This window comes from Artemia sp. Qi Xiang Cuo, chromosome 3, assembly GCF_049724085.1.
Source record: "Artemia sp. Qi Xiang Cuo chromosome 3, ASM4972408v1, whole genome shotgun sequence".
Classification (NCBI taxonomy): Eukaryota; Metazoa; Arthropoda; class Branchiopoda; order Anostraca; family Artemiidae; genus Artemia; species Artemia sp. Qi Xiang Cuo.
The window spans coordinates 85,903,997-85,916,474 of record NC_142796.1 but is presented as its reverse complement, the minus strand read 5'-3'; the positions used below and the strand labels follow the sequence as shown (position 1 = coordinate 85,916,474).

At 36.4% G+C, this 12,478-nt stretch overlaps 1 protein-coding gene across 1 annotated transcript in view; it reads left to right on the top strand.

Annotated features, from left to right (window-relative positions):
* Sce (E3 ubiquitin-protein ligase Sce) overlaps window positions 1-12,478 on the top strand; it is a 57,466-nt gene that overhangs the window by 12,251 nt on the left and 32,737 nt on the right. The window lies entirely within an intron of this gene.

The following is a 12,478-nucleotide window of genomic DNA, read 5'->3' as shown; positions in this document are numbered from 1 at the left end:
CTGTCATAAAAACTTCGAAAAGGGCTCATTCGATTGAAAATTGTAGTGGCTTGTGCCAGGCAACTAACACCCCTTCCACACCCACCATTTCCCCAAACACATCCAATCAAAATTTTGAGGCAGCCATTTTGTTCAGCATAGTTGATTTTCAGATATTAATTATGTTTTTGAGGAGGACACTCCCCCACAACCCTCGGGGCAAGGGTTGGAAGTTATGCCCTGGGGGCATATAAGACTTTTATAGAAAGCGTTGTTGTAGAAACTTAAAAAAGAGCTCATTCGATTGGAAATTAAAAACGCTAGTGCCCTTTTTAATAGTTGAAAGTGATTGGGGGCCACTAACCCCCCTCTCAGGCCCACCTTTTCCCCAAACACATCCAATCCAAATTTAGAGATAGCCATTTTGTTCCATGTGGTTGAAAGTTATGAAAATTAGGTTTTTAGAGGATGACAACTCCCCCCCACATCCCTCAGGGCAAGGGTTATAAGTTATGCCCTGGGGGCATATAAGGTTTTCATAGAAAGCATTGTCATAGACACTTCAAAAAGAGCTCATTTGATTGGAAATTAAAATTGCTAGTGCCCTTTTTAATAGTCGAAAGTGATTGAAAGGAAATTAATACCCCTTCCATGCCCAGCATTTCCCCAAACGCATCCAATCAAAGTTTTGGGATAGCCATTTTGTTCAATGTAGTTGAAAGTTCTGGAAATTATATCTTTGAGCAGGACCATCCCCCCACAGTCTTCAGGGCAAGGGTTATAAGTTACACCCTGGGGGCTTATAAGGTTTTTATTGAAAGCTTTCTCATAGAAACTTCAAAAAGGGCTCATTCGATTGGATATTCAAAGGGCTAGTGCTTTTTTAATAGTGGGAAGTGCTTGGAGGGTAACTAACCCCCTCTCACACCCACCTTTTCCCAAACACATCCAATAAAAATTTTAGATAGCCATTTTCTTCAACATAGTTGAAATTATTGGAAATTAGGTCCTTAAGGACAACAACCCCCACAGCCCTCAGGGCAAGGGTTGTAAGTTGTGCCCTGGGGGCATATAAGGTTTTTATAGAAAGAGTTGTTGCAAAAACTTCAAAAAGGGCTTATTTGATTAGAAATTGAAATGGCTAGTGTCCTTTTTAATAGTCGAAAGTAATTGGAGGGCAACTAACCCCCTTCTCACACGTATCATTTCCCCAAACACATACAATCAAAATTTTGAGATCGCCATTTTTTTCAACGTAGTTGAAAGTTCTGGAAATTAGGTGTTTGAGGATGACACCCCCCCCCACAGCCCTTAGGGTAAGGGTTGTAAGTTATGGCCTCAGGGCATATGAGGTTTTAATAGAAGGAGTTGTTGTAGAAACTTCAAAAAGGGCTAATTCCATTGGAAATTGAAAGGGTTAGAGCCCTTTTTAAAAGTCAAAAGTGATTGAAGACCAACTAACTCCAATCAAAATTTTGAGATATTTATTATGTTCAACGTAGTTGAAAGATCTGGAAATTAGGTCTTTGAGGATGACAACCCTCCCCCCCCAAAACCCTCAGGGTAAGGGTTGTAAGTTATTATGCCCTGGGGGTAGACCCCGGTGCCGCGCCGGCGGATCGACAGAACGCCGCCGACGAGAGGCCCGGTCGAACGCCGCCGAAGTGTCGTAACGCCGCAGGCGTGCCGCCGCTAACAGAGGCGGCGGCGTTCGGTCAACTTTAAATTAATTTTGCGGCAATTCTTTATTGTGTCAACTGCAAAGTCGGAGCTTTTCCTTCTTGTGTGGTTTAGTATTTTGATTTTCCTGATTAGAAATGAAGCAGAGCTTGTACTATCCCCAAATTTTTGGGTATTTCCCCCCCAAAAAATTTGGTTCCCCGAATCCCCAAAAATCACGCAATCACAGTGCCACCCCTAGCGATTTATCACCAGTGACTTTCCCTGCCAAATATTACTTTGCATACCATGATTCTTCACTACTCTCTTGTTCGTTAATTTTCGTCTCTTTTGTTACTTTGTCTAAAAACCAGACAGATGCAATATGCAATTGCAAATACTGGAATATACACAGTTCTTCATATGTTGACCAAAAAAAGATAGTCTTTATGAAATGTTTAAATCATTTCGAATGCAGTTTCCCAATTGCTATTTCTTACATCATTCATAGTCAAGAATTTTATTTCTAAGTTGAATAGGATTATAGAATGCATTCACTACTATACAGCTTCAGCCTTCAGTTGGATTTTGAAATTGATAGCCAACAGATTGTTTCTACAGCTGAATTGTAAGTTTGCAGAATTTTCTTTTCTTTTGCTGTTTTTAAATAAGATTGTCTTAATGTTTAATACTTAATTATTGAACGCCAATATGCAATTGCAATTTTTTTTTACTTTTTTTTTTTTTGCTGTTTTCAGATAAGATTTTTAAATGTTTTATACTCAATTGTTAAATGCCTGATAGAAAAAGCAATCTTCTTTCTGAAACATTTTTACCCCCCCTAAAAAAAACTTGTATTGAGACAAAATTTAGCAATAGACTAAGCTATGTACAAGGTTGGGGAATTAAAGATTGAAACGGAAGATACCCCAAAAATACGATTCATAAATAAATTGTAAATTATTGCCTATAGGGGGGTGGGATAGGGGGCTGCCATTTTAAAATGATAATACCTGATTTTTTTATTGAAAGTAGGGATGCCAAAAGATATTTTTTTTTCATTTGAAGTGGAGACGGAAGAAAATGATATCAAATTCCCTGGGAAACAATTATAATCTTTTGCTAGACCCAGGGCCCCCCATAGGGACTTGTTCATTGTCTTTGAGTATTTTGCAATTTCTCATAGGCTACTGGCCTAATTTGGCTTTTGTGTGTGCAATATGCTATTGCAAACATTGCAATATACACAGTTCTTCATATGTTGACCAAAAAAAGATAGTCTTTATGAAATGTTGAAATCGTTTCGAATGCAGTTTCCCAATCGCTATTTCTTACATCATTCATAGTCAAGAATTTTATTTCCAAGTTGAATTGAATTATAGAATGCATTCACTACTATAAAGCTTCTGCCTTCAGTTGTATTTTGAAATTGACAGCCGACAGATTGTTTCTACAGCTGAATTGTAAGTTTGCAGATTTTTTTTTTTTTTTTTTTGCTGTTTTTAGATAAGATTTTATTAATGTTTTATACTCAATTGTTGAATGCCTTATATAAAATAAAATCTTAATTCTTAAAAATTTTTACCCCCCCCCCCCCAAAAAAAAACCTTCTATTGAGACAAAATTTAGCCATAGACTAAGCTATGTACAAGGTTGGGGAATTAAAGATTGAACTGGAAGTTACCCCAAAAATATGATTCATAAATAAATTCTATATTATTGCCTATAGGGTGGGGGGATAGGGGGCTGCCATTTTTAAATGATAATACCTCATTTTTTATTGAAAGCAGGGATGCCAAAAAAGTAATTATTTTTTTCATTTAAAGTGGAGACGGAAGAAAATGATATCAAATTCCCTAGGAAACCATTGAAATATTTTGATAGACCCAGGGCCCCCCATTAGGAATTGTTCATTGTCTTGGGTATTTTGCAATTTCTCATAGGCTACTGGCCATGGGCGTTGGGGGGGGGGGCAAGGGGGCAGCTGCCCGACCCCCCCCCCCCCCTAGACTTTCAAATTTATATTAGATATGGCTGAAAAAATAGATGGTTGGAAAAGCAGTTGATAAACGGTAGACGGTTGAAAAAACTGGAAATAAACAGAAATTTATTCAAACAAATTTACTCAATTCAAACAAGAAGCAATCATCCATAATGTCTTGGAAAGATTTAGCTGTAATCCAAGAAGATTAATGCTGAAGCATATTGATGATTTATAATTTTTGGTCATTACTTATTAATAAGGATTTCATAAGTGTGATAGAACTTGCCGGCAATGTAAGGTTTTGTGAAATGCCAGTATAATTTAAGCTCCGCCCCCCTCCCCCCCGCCCTTCCTCACAGAAGTGGCTGCCCCCTCCCCTAGGCAAAAAGCTACGTACGCCCATGCCGACATAACTTCATCTCCCCCTCCATCACACTATCGACTGCCCCCCGCTAGACAATATGCTGCCTACGCCCATGCTACTGGCTTAATTTGGCTTTTGTGTGTGCTCCCTTTTAATCAGATTCTTTGGATCTTATTGAATGCCACAGCGAATCTATGACTCAGTTTTCCAATAATGTTAATTATTAAGTAAATTATTTTTCTTGTGAAGGCTGAGACGGTATCCAATCAAGGTGGTATCCAGAGGGGGGGGGTAGGGAGGTATTACATTTAAATGATAATATCTCGAATTTTTTTTTTTGAAAGCAGGGATCCCAAAAAGTTATTTTTTTTTTCATTTAAAGCAGAGACGGCATCCTATCAAGGTGGTATCCAGAGGGGGGGGGGGTAATGAGCTAGAATATTTAAATGATAATACCTCGATTTTTTCTTTTTGAAAGCAGGAGTGCCAATAAGTTAATTATTTTTTTTATTTAAAGCAGAGACGGTATCCTTACAAAATGGTATCCAGAGGGGGGGGGGGGAATAGGGAGTTATTATATTTAAGTGATAGTACCTTGATTTTTTTTTATTAAAATTGGGGATGCCAAAAAGTTGAAAAGTTGACAAACGTTTAACAAGATTTTCATGAGTTACACTTGATACAGCACTTGCATGGTTTTATCTTCCAAAGAGAAAGGTACATATGCGTCCAACCCGTTTTTTTCTTATTGATGAAACGGGTTTACTTTGAAAACATTCATTCATAAGTACCAGGCAGATTCACACTAAAACGAATTGGTGTGACGAAAGCGATATCGACATCTTCACCTAGCGTTGCGCTCGAGTGACAATGGCGCCCTTGGTCCAGTCCCCAAGTTACATTAAAAGGCCAGGTCATACTAAAATCTTTCAATTTGGGAGGTTCAAGGAGGAGTCTTTGACCGTGTTATGACCTCAGGGTACTAGATGTTGCAGCGTTCTTACGTATCTACAGTGGTTTAAAAAATTCGATCACCCCACAAATGATTGCCAAAAATATGCACAAATATAACAAATGTAACATTTGGAATATTATAACACTTTTTTGAAAGCTATTTTAAAAAGAAATTCTGTGGAGATTTCCATGGAATAACCATAGCAGAAGCTTTGAGCCTGGGTGGGGATCAAAGAGGAGTCTTTGACTATTTTGACCACAGGTGACTTATTGTTGCAACTTTCTTTAATTTGGTAATTTTTGTGAGCATTTGGAAATCAAAGCTTAAACTCAATAACTGATACTAAGTGTGCTAACGTTTTGCTTGGATTAAAAGGTACGAACTAGGATGAAAATCTCAACATCTTCCTGGAGCTACTTCAGTCTGCATATTATTTCATTTAATTACATTTAAAACGGATGAGCTTTTCATTTTTTACCTAAAAAATAGCTGGCACTTCATTTTTCTTTATACCGAATAAACCATTTAGTGTTTTTTGTTTCATTGTAATTGAAGTGTTCATCGTGTATTTTTCAATTTGATAAATTTACTCCTTTTAGATGCAGTTTATAATTTACTGATATTAGGTATTTATTAGTTTAATTTGGAATGAATTCCCAAAAGAAAAAAATGAATAATATCCAAAAGAGCAGCCAAAAGCAATAAAAAAGCAGCAGTTCAGCCTTAGCCTACATGACATATATTCTATAAAGAAGCCAAAACAAACTTTAAAATGCATTTTTTTTTAAATTGTTATTAAAAACTAGTTTTTAATACAAGGAAGGTTTTTTAGGAATCCAAAAGAGCAAAAACAAAAAACAATCAATATCAGTGTCGCCCATTTCAACTGTTTAAAGGTGACAAAACAGATATAGGCAAAGGGCATTATGAAAAAATTAAGCTTCCAAGTTCAAAGTCATATTCAAAGTTTTTACCCAGATAGCTGACGAATTTTGTTATGCAGTATTTGAAGTTCTGTATGCAGTAATGCTCGATGAAAAAAACTAGTAATTTTGATAATTATTTATGTTAAGAATACATAGCTAATAGATACTTCAGCTACTCGTATTATGCATGGGTTCTGAAACGCCACAGCCATTTTGTTTCTACCAGATTTCTACTTTTCTTGATTAATCAAACAGTTCGTGGTAACGAACTGTAAGTAAGGAGCGACCCGGCTCAATGGTAACCGAAACTCTAAAAAACAGGTTTTTGGTACCAATAAATACATCAAAAGAATCAGATTTTAATCCTGATTTCAAATATATAAGTTTCATTAAGTTTAATCGTACCCATCAAAAGTTACGTGCCTGAGAAAATTTGGCTGATTTTCAAAAAAAGGGGGAAAGACCCCCAAAAGTTATAGAACCTTAATGAAAATCACACCATCATATTCAGCGTATCAGAGAACCCTACTGTAGAGGTTTCAAGCTCCTATCTACAAAAATGTGGAATTTTCCATTTTTTGCCAGAAGAAAGATCACGGATGCGTGTTTGTTTGTTTGTTTGTTTGTTTGTTTGTGTGTTTGTTTGTTTGTTTTTTTTTTCCCCTGGGGTGATCGTATCGACCCAGTGGTCCTAGAATATCGTGGGAGGGCTCATTCGAACGGAAATTAAAAGTTCCAGTGTCTTTTTTATGTGACCAAAAAAAATGGAAGGCAACTAGGCCCCCTCTCACACTTATTTTTTTCCCAAAGTCATCCGATCAAAATTTTGAGTTAGCCATTTTGTTCAGCATGGTTAAAATATGATAAAAATGTCTTTTAGGATGACTTGATCCCCCACAGTCTCCAGGGGGAGGGCTGAAAGTTATGAACTTTACTCAATGTTAACATATAGTATTGGTTATTGGGAAGTATACAGACTTTTTCAGAGGAGATTTTTTCTGGTAGGTGGGGGAAGGAGAGGGTCGGGGGCTATATGGAAGGATCTTTCCATGAAGGAAGTTTTCATGGGGGAAGGGACATTGCTATGAAGGGGGCGCCGGATTTCCCAGCATTATTAAAGAAAAAGATCAGGAATTAAATAAAAAAAAACAAGTTTTTCAACTGATCAACTGATTGTGATTAAGAGGTCATTTTTAAAGAACTGGAAAAAAAATTCGAACTATAGTTTAAAGAGCAGGGTATTGACTAGGGGGCGAGCCCCCTAACATACGTGTTAAAAATTTATGAATATAGAAGTTCGTTACGTAAGTTAATTCTAAGTTACGTATATTTATTACTAATAAAAACGTTCGTAAATAAAATTAAACAAGTTTCGAGAAAGCCATTTAACCAAATATAATATTCAAATTTTGTTTTAATTATTCATGTACGGTGAGCCAAAATCAAAACCTGAATTAATTAAAAAACTTTCAAAAATTAAATAAAAAAAAACAAATTTTTCAAACTGAAAGTAAGGAACGACGTTAAAACTTAAAACGAACAGAAATTATTCCGTATGTGAAGGGGGCTGTCCCCTCCTCAACGCCTCGCTCTTTACGCTAAAGTTTGACTTTCTCAAAACTCTATTTTTTTAAACAATAAAAAAACTTTAGCGCAAAGAGCGAGGCGTTGAGGAGGGGACAGCCACCTTCATATACGGAATAATTTCTGTTCGTTTTAAGTTTTAACGTCGTTCCTTACTTTCAGTTTAAAAAACTTGTTTTTTTTATTTAATAACAAAGAAGACCAGTTTCCAGCCGGCGACTTGTGAATTTTCGAACTCATGAATAGCCTCAAATCTGTTGTAAATTTAAGCTGTGATTTGAGAAAGACTGATGAAACATTAATGTTTGCGGTCAACATTGATCGCGCCGGCGGCGCGCCGCTGACATTTTATCGGTGACGCGCTGTTTTTGGCCCCGCCGCCGCCGGTCTTCCCTCATCGGCGCGGTGCCGGGGTCTACCTGGGGGCATATATGGTAGAAAGTTTTGTTGTAGAAACTTCAAAAAGGGTTCATTTGATTGGAAGTTGAAAGGGTTAGTGCCCTTTTTAATAGTCGAAAGAAATTGGAGGGTAAATAACCGCCCTCTCACACTCACCATTTCCCCAAACAAATCCAATCAAAATTTTCAAATAACCATTTTGTACAACGTTGTTGAAAGTTCTGGAAATTAGGTCTTTGAGGATGACACTCCCCCCAGAGCCTTAAGGGCTAAGGTTGTAAGTTATGCCCTGGGGCATATATTGTTTTTATTGAAAGTTTTGTCGTAGAAAGTTGAAAACAGGTTCCCTCGCATGGATATTCAAAGGGCTAGTGCCCTTTTAAATAGTCGAAAGTGATTGGAGGGCAACTAACTCCCCTCTCACTCCCACCATTTCCCCAAACACATCCAATCAAAATTTTGAGATAGCCATTTTTTTTCAATGTAGTTCTGAAAATTAGGTCTTTGAGGATGACACCCCCCCCCCACAACCCTCTCGGCAAGGGTTGTAAGTCATGCCATGGGGGCATATAAGGTTTTTATTATTATCCCAATAACCCAATAGAGGGCTATTGAGAATTGAGAGGGCTAGGCCCTTATTAATAGTCAAAAGCAATCGGAGGGCGAATGCCCCCCCCCCTATCCCCATCATTTCCCCAAACACGTCCAATCTACAGTTTGATGTAGCAATTTTTGAACATAGTTGAAGGGTCCGGAAATTATGTTTTTGATTATGACAACCCCCCCCCCAGAGCCCTCAGGGCTAAGGTTTAAGTTATGCTCTGGAAGCATATAATGTCATATATAAATTTTTGTTGTAAAAAGTTAAAAAAAGGCTCTTTCGATTGGAAATTGAAAGTGTTATTGCCCTTTTTTAATATTCTAAAGTAATCAGAAGGAGAATCCCCCCTCCCACGCTCATCATTTCCCCAAACTTTTCCGATCAACATTTTTATATGCCCATTTTGTTCAACATAGTTGAAAATTCTGGAAATAATGTCTTTGAGGATGACAACCTTCCCCCTAGACCCCCCATAGAAAGGGTCGTAATATATGTCCCAGGGATATTTAACGTTTTTATAGAAAGTTTTCTCGTAAAAGCGCTAAAAATGACTAGTTCTTTTGAACACTGCAAGGACCTGTCCCTTTTGTTATATTGAGAAAGGATCAGAGGGCAAATGTCTCCCTCCACGCCTATCATCCCAAAATGTGTCTAATAGAAATTTTGAGATACCCATTCTTTAAAAATAGTCTAAATATCATTTAACAAGACTCTTGGGGTTGAAACAAACCCGAGATATTAAGGGCAAGCGTTTTAAGTTATGCCTAGTGGATATTTAAGGTTTTTATGGAAGGGATGGTTGTTTAACTTCAGAAGAGGCTCAGTCTTTCTCCCTGAAAAAGACTATGTCAATAGAAGACAAACAGAAATTAATCAAAAAAACTTTTTGCACAAAATAAATTTTTCAAAAAAAAGTAAATAACTCCATTAAACTAAAAATGAACAAAAATAGAATCAGATAATCTACAAAGCGCAAATTACCATAAATCAGTATCAATAAATAAATGAAACCCAAAACAAATAGAAATTAAAATAAGTCTAACTCAAAAAGAGCCGAAATTAATCTGAGTAGGGTTCTGAACCCTATGCTTTCTAAAAGCCAGAATATAATTTGTACTTTACTGAAATAAATTCTTTTAAATGTTTTTACTTTTATAGATTTAAGAAAAAAAATGAATTGAGATTTTAAGGAATAAATATCAGCATATGCATATTAAACTGACAATGCACATTTTTTTCAGTAAATTCATTTGATTTTTTTTTCAGTAAAGTAAAAATTTTTTCAAAAATCTAATTTAGGGCACAAGGACGCAGGTCTTGCCTGCCAAGCAGTTCCTTGTGCCCTGAATTATATGGACTTCCCGAAAATTCTTTGAAATTGGTTGAAAAACTGAGGAAAGTAGAAATTTCTTCAAGGTTCTTTGCTTTCAAGCTTCAACATTGTATCAATGTACACAAATATTGATGTAGGAGCAGCCGAAACTCTTTTAGAAAGAATCTGTTAAGAATTTTGTACTTGATTAATGGCAAAACAGATTTGGAAGTTTCTGTAATTATGTATTTAGTAAGGTTGTGCAATAAGTTCTCTTATGTTTTTCAATTCAGAAGGGAGTTTTTCGATCAAGTAAATGGTTTACCTATGGGGGCCCCTTTATCTCCATTATTAGCTAATTATTTTGTGGAGAACATTGAAACAATTGCATTAGATTCATATTTTTTTAAACATATTTTTTGGGGCCGGTATATGGATTACATAATTTCAGTATGGGATTATGGGGAGGAGGAATTAAACGGATTTTTGAACATCTTAATTGTTTGGGGGGGGGATTTAAAGTTTACTTTTGAATTAGAAGAGAATGGGAAACTTCCGTTTCTTGATGTTCTTCTTTTAAAAATAGTCTGGATTTTAAAATTCACAGAAAATCGACAAATAACAATAGATTTTTGTCATGTGGTTCCGGTCACGCTCGCCAAGTAAAAATTGGCTTGATCATTTCTTTGACTGACCGGATCTTTAGTATTTGCGCTCCAAAATTTTTTGAGGAGTTGTCTTTTCTAAGAAAAATATTAATAAGCAACATGTATCCAGAGTTGTTAATTAACCAGACTTTTACAAAAAGAAGAAAAAGTTTTCTAGAGATTTCTAAGGAAGTCTTGGAAACAAATCGGGAGAAGGATGTTTTTTATTCCTTACCATATGTACTAGGGTGGTCCTTATGTATATATCAAAAAAATATTTTTTGTTTTTCCTGCCTCCCACCATCCTAAACTATTCTTCTATGATAGAAAAAAAAGTGTCATTTATTTTTAGGATAACTTCATGTTTGGGGTATGCTCAAGGCACCCGAATTTTGATTATACTCGAATGTTATAGAAATCGGGTGTATATAAAGAAAATCATTGGTTCAGGGCATATATTTATTAGTTAATTGTGTATTTATTGTGAATTCTAACACAAAACAGGTGTTATGTGTTATATAAAGAGATATCTGAAGGAATTCAGGGTAATATATTAATAATCAATTAGGTGTCTGTGCATTTTCTTGCAAATCTAGCAGATATATTCGTGTAAAACTACAGAAGTTTATGTCACTATTTAAAATTAACTTCAACTTTTACTTACTGAATCAATCAATGGTTTATTATTACATTTGATTAAATATTCTTGCAGCAGACATCTTTAGTATTGTTTATTTTCTATTTTCTTAGATAAAGATTGATTATAAATACATAGGATACCAAGCTGATAAGGCAATATCAGTTGAATTACTGAATATATCAATTTACATTTAATGTTTGTTGTTATAACTGAAATTTTGTCATTTGTCAGATATAATACATTCATATTTGAAATTGACTTGTTATTAATTTGCTATTAGAACAATACTATTTTTGATTCAATGTTGTCTGCTATGTAATTTTCTGACAGATTGGACAATTATTAAAGTACACATAAAATGTTTTGTTTTACAGTCGGTCATGGCGATTTCCACATCCACACGCAGTAAACAGGAAGTGTACCTGCTTGGTTCAGCTTTGGAAGATCTATATGGTTCAAAATTGCCATCGATTGGTGATGTTCTCAGGCTCTACACCACAAAGCTGAAAGTAGCCAAGACTATACATGAGGCAGCAGTATCAGTAATTAAGGACGTTCAAATGTTCTGGGAGAAAGCCAGAATACGGAGTGATCATGCAGTTGCCTAACTTGAAGTTTTAGTGCAGAGAGGGAAGGGTTGAAGAAAAACAAAGCAAGAAGGACTCAGATAGCCAATGAGGAAGAATTCAAGGAAGCTTTCAATGATCTCTCTGACATAGCTCACCAGGAAGCATTACAGCTCATCAAAATTGAGGAAGACAAGCAATTCTTGTTGGCCCAGCGGAAAAAAGGAAGGCGAGGGGTTATGGCAGGGGTTGACATGTCACTTACAAAAAAGGAGAAAGTACACGAAAATAAACAAAAAAGCCAGTTTCACTTGAAGACGAAACAGCAACTTGACATAGCAAATCTGGATCGAACTGTGTTGTGGGAGTCTTCTTATTCGTCTTCTAGTAATGATGATGCAGACATGGAAGTATTACAAAGAATTGGCAGTGAAGCCACCAAACAACCATGTACACCAAAACGAAAACGTGGAAGAACTAACATTTTAACTCCTGCACTCCTGTCATCCCTAGACCGCACAAAGACAAGTGACAGGCAAGCAGTTCAGATCATTGCCCCAATAATTCAAGCAACAGGTCACAACGTTCCGGATTTCAGTATCAACAGATCATCTATAAGACGTTACCGTCAGAAGCATCGTGTCATACTTTCATCTCAGTTGAAGTCTAATTTCAATCCCCAGAAGCCAATGGTTCTTCACTGGGATGGAAAGCTTATGGAAGACCTCACTGGAGATGAAAAAGTTGACCGACTGCCGATAATTGTTTCTGGATCTGGAACAGAACAACTGCTTCGTATCCCAAAGCTGGCTTCAGGTACTGGTAAAGCCATGGCAGATGCAATGATGGACACAGTGTCTGA